Below are 5154 nucleotides of genomic sequence, written 5' to 3'. Positions count from 1 at the left end.
GCATAAGTAATCTGGACCAACTAGTTTGGACTGGCATCAAGTTGCCTTCACTGTAATAATGAAGTTAAACCAAATAGTTATATAGGTATATGTATGTATGTGTATATGTATATGAGAATGAGTGCTCAACACCGCATTATTTGCGTATTAAGGAATACTTCAAAAATTATCAAGCCTACCATATGGAACATTGGTGTTCGTTTCCAGTTTGGATATATTTATTAGGTTGGATCGTAATTATTGCGGTTTTTTTGTTTTTTTTTTTCAATAAATTTTATTTAATAAAAAAATTTAAACAAAACGCCAAGCAGAAATTGAAGTAGATGGTGAATATACTCCGGAATAATCATTTAAAGATGTTTTTGTTAAATGTTGTTATTGCTTTTTGTTGAATAAAATTTATTGAAAAAAAGCCGCAAGAATTATGCACGAACCTAATAAATATATCGCATTCCTTCGATATAATTATCAAATGAAAAGATCATATTTTAACACTTGATATTTATATCACAAGAATGCTTCCACGTGACGAAAATGTTGATATCTCAAGAAATAAATGTTTTTAATGCGATTTAATGGCTGTAATTGTTCTTCCACCAAACATATACATTCGTTTAAATATGTGGCGAGAGGAACGCTTCAACAGCTTCGAGTTTCGCCCCAGGAATGCCAATTAAATTTCTAATGGTGAATCCTTTACAAAAATCGAGAACTCCTTGAAGAAAATTATGTTTACACCCATGCATACTTACTCCACCCCCGTATGTGTGTGTGTGTGTGTGTGTATATTACAGACGTATATATTGGGTGGTCCGGAAAGTTCATGCCGATTTATAGTAGCTTACCTTTCGACTTATTTGCCATGAAACCACCTCAATTCTGGGAAGAGGGTATTTTCAAGTTAAAGGAAAGATGGAGACGCATTGTGCAACAAAATCGTTCATATTTGGTTGATTTAAAATGTAATGGCAAGTATTTATTGACCCTTTTCTTTCCTTTAAAAATCGGCACGAACTTTCCGGACAACCCAATACATGACGTGTAACTGCGCTTCAGCGCCCACACATCGACTTCGTTCCCTCATAATTTTCTAAAAATAAAATTTTGCAGAGATACGGTTTTCTGCCTATCAAGCAATTTCCTTGAAGGTACCAGGTATAGAATATGAGTAGGTTAATAACTTTTGGAAAAAAAAAAAAAAAAAAAATGAATTCGGAGTTTGGGATGATTTTGCTTCCAACTTGCATGGCAGTATCCGTAACTTGATCGTTTTTTTTTTTATTTTTTAAATTGTTTCCAATCAGATTTCTATGTCTGAAGCATCAACTTTACATAATCTACACTCTTGAAAAGTTTCATTAGTAAATATACATTTTACAGAAAGTTATGAGGAAACAAATTCGACGGGGCACCAATCTGTATTTATGCCTTATATTAGATAGTGAGCGAGACTGTTAGAACGGATATATATAATTGCCATAACTGACTGGTCAGTACAGGAAATTCTCGATCGACGGTTTCCAGCGATTATAGTCCCTATCAGTTTGTATGTATACAATTATGTGCGTTAACTACAGCAGTAGAGCATTTCAGCTCTTATTTCTAGCAATGTCGGTGTTTCTAACACCCTGGCCACGACGATTATAGCTTTCCTTTTTTGTCAAAACACTGCACACCGCTGTCTGAGTGTGTGTCGACGGGTGAGAAGTGATATTAGGTAAACGGAGGCAATCAGAATTTTGGATAATTGTTCATTAGGGCTTTCATCCAGAGCCAACAAGTCTTCCCCTTCGTTTCGTGTCACATCTGAAGTATCTGGCCCATCTTTGGTTATTATATAAAAACCAATTGGCTTCAAGCACGCCATTATAACTCCTCATAACTTTTTAATCTTTTCTTTTATTTGTTTCAGTCATTTGACTGCAGCCATGCTGGAGCACCGCCTTTAGTCGAACAAATCGACCTCAGGTCTTATTCTTTGTAAGCCTAATAATTATTCTATCGGTCCTTTTTGCCGAACCGCTAATTTACGGGAACGTAAACGCACCGACATCGGTTGTCAAGTGATGTTAGGGAGGAAAACATACACACACATATATATACGACGGGCTTCTTTCCTTTTCTGTCTACCAAATCCACCCACAAGACTTTGGTCGGCCTGAGGCTATAGTAGAAGACACTTACCCAAGGTGCCATGCAGTGGGACTGAACCCGGGACCATGTGGTTGGTAAGCAAGCTACTTACCAAGTAGCTACTCCTTTGGGGAAATTTTCAGAAAAAGTTTTGCGAATGCACACGAGTATGAAAAAAAATTTTTTTCAATCAGTTTAAAATATAGACAATCCGAATTTTCGGCTTAAATCTCAGCAATAGACCATTAAATGTGTTTATGGGGAGAAAGATATTGTAAAATAAGTCAGAACGACAAACGAGGAGGGTGTGAGTCGGTCATGAGATGTTCTAAAAATATTTCTTTGGTTTTTTGCATAATCGTATGAATTTCTGTGGAAAAGCACTTTCTGAGAATTCCAAAATATATAAAAGTTATGATGAGTTATATAGCGTGCTTAAAGCAGAATGTTGCCAAACAATCTAACATTAAATTGAAGAATTAATCAATACTTTTTAATAAAATTCATATTAACTTGTACAAGGAACTTTTACAGTACTTTCAACATTTCAGTTTGACTAAAATTACACAAGATTGGCAAATTTTAAAAGCTATTAACTATTTATAAATTTATGGCAAAAATGAATTTTATTTCCATAATTAGCATATAAAACTATATCAATACACCAAATTTGGAATCAACTGGAACAAAAGCGAAAAGTAAACAGAGATGTATTTGCTCACTTTCGTCGAAGGAAAGTGAACGAGCTGGAGCTTGTAAAGTTATTGTCGATTGTTTCTTTGTAAAATTTAACACACCCACACAAGACCAGAAGAAGTAATTGAGTGGCAAACAAATACTCTTCGTAACATTGACGTTCTCGGATCGCGTCTGGCGAGTCACCTTGCCGTAGCATCGGGTCAATGTGATGTATTCATCGCCCATGAACTCAATGAATAGGTTGACAAACTGTCGCTTTGTCATATCTCGATTTCCAATGCATCCATGTATACACACAGGGTCGGCTCAAGGTATGCAACCAGGTGAGAGTGACAAAGACATGGAGACTTCCACGACCGTCAGCTTGCCCGCAGCGCCGGCAACCCTCGGGCCGGCCCTGCACACATGCGCGCGCGCGCACGTGTACTAAGATTGTTGTGGTATATAATGGATCTAATTTCATTAGACACGCCCTTAATAGGGAACTTGTGATGAAAAAGATGTAGGTAATAACGTATATATATAAGAAAAAATAAATTATATATTGTTGTGTCTGGGGAGAGTCATTCGTTGCAAGAAGCAACGAAAATTTTAGGAAAAATAAATAAATGAGTGGAAACTTTGCCGGTGAATGTATTAAATAATAAGGCACTAAAAGAGAATGACTCTCCCCAGACACAACAAAATATGCTTCAACATACGAACTCACATAAAGAATCTTGGAAACCAAATCCAAAAACGATATATATATATATATATATATATATATATATATATATATATATATATATATATAAAGAGCGTAGGCTCGAAATGTTTGAATTTTCTTTATATATATATATATACACACACACACATATACATACATATATATATATACATACACACATATATACATACATATATATATACACACACACACATATATATAAGAAACGGCTATAAGTTAATGAAGATCACAAATTAGTAATTTATTCCTTTGTCATTCTAATTTCTTATTACCGCTCTGCCCTCGACTAATACTTTGTTCTGAAACATGTATATTGAGTTCTAACACCAGGTTATTAGTATCACTAAGTCTAAACAAAATATTGGTTTCAAATTATGGCGCAAGGTCAGTAAGTTCACGAGAAAGGGCTTAATCGATTCAAGCGACCCCAGTATTCAACTAGTACTATTCCATCGACCCCGAAAGGATGAATGGCAAAGTCAACCTTGACGAAATTTGAACTCAGAACGTGAAAGACGGAGTACCGCTAAACTTTTGTCTGGCGTGCTTTGAATCCTGCCAGCTCAATGCCTTGCCGCACCCGCAATATTAACATGACAGATAGATAGGTATAATTAACATACATTCGTACGTACGTACATACATACATACATTACATACATACATACAAACATACGTGCATACATACACACACACATACATACATACATCTGTATATGTATCTTTATGGGTGTGAAAGGAGAAAGAGAAAGTTATTACCTGTTAAATTTTAAAATAAGTTGACTCGGATAAACAAAAAAGTGATCGTTAGAAAAATAGAATATATTTTCTTCCGCGTAAAAGTAAGATCTGTAATTAATGAACAAAACTGTTCCAAGAGTGTTCGTTCAAGCGCAGGCAACAAGGAACTGAAGTAGAGTTACTTCCTTTAGACAGCGAGAGTTCGACGAAGTTGTGTTCCTGTTCCTATCTGTTGCTGCTCGTATCTGTTGTGTGCAGTATCTCTGAGTCCGATAGAATTCCATTCCCACCAAAGATCATAGATTAAACAAGCCACAGTTAACTAATTGGTATTTTTTTGTTCTTTACGAATCTCTGGAAGGATAGAAAGTAAATCTCTGGTGAGGTTTAAGCTCGGAATAAGGACTTGCGTCATCCCCTCTGCCCGATACTAATCCTCTGCGTGCCGAATTGGCCGGTCTTGTAAATATATTTCTCTCATGTAAGTGTCAATGGGGAAAAAAAAAATGTTTACGAAGTTGACAGAAAAACCTATTTTACTTGCAGTTTCTCTTCTACATCTGCCTGGATCACAATTTTTCCGGCGCTCCAACGTTCGGCCAGTTACTGATTTCGTTCACGTTTCCAGGAACCAGGAAGATATAGAAAAGAAACTGCAAGGAAAATGGCCCTTTTTGTCAACTCTGCGAACATACAATTTGTGGTAGGTACATCACAAGAAAGTACCCACAAAACCGGTCGTTCACATGAAAATAATTTACTATCGGACACAGGAGGATATAAGTCCTTTAAAACAACCTGGTAGGAATAGTGAGGAAAAGTAGGAGTTACTTTATTCATCAAACTCCTTC

General features: G+C 36.0%; 1 protein-coding gene across 2 annotated transcripts in view; it reads right to left on the bottom strand.

The window, feature by feature from the left end:
- Window positions 1–4520, bottom strand: part of LOC106878001 (uncharacterized) — a 19042-nt gene extending 14522 nt beyond the window's left edge. For both annotated transcript variants that reach the window (XM_014927077.2, XM_014927075.2), the window contains exon 1: window positions 4322–4520. The gene's annotated coding sequence lies outside the window, so the exon portion shown is untranslated. The remainder of the gene's footprint in view (window positions 1–4321) is intronic.
- Window positions 4521–5154: the final 634 nt, after the last annotated feature.

This window comes from Octopus bimaculoides, chromosome 14, assembly GCF_001194135.2.
Source record: "Octopus bimaculoides isolate UCB-OBI-ISO-001 chromosome 14, ASM119413v2, whole genome shotgun sequence".
Taxonomy (NCBI): domain Eukaryota; kingdom Metazoa; phylum Mollusca; class Cephalopoda; order Octopoda; family Octopodidae; genus Octopus; species Octopus bimaculoides.
Note: the sequence above shows the minus strand (reverse complement) of the source record. Positions and strands in the feature narration are given on the sequence as shown.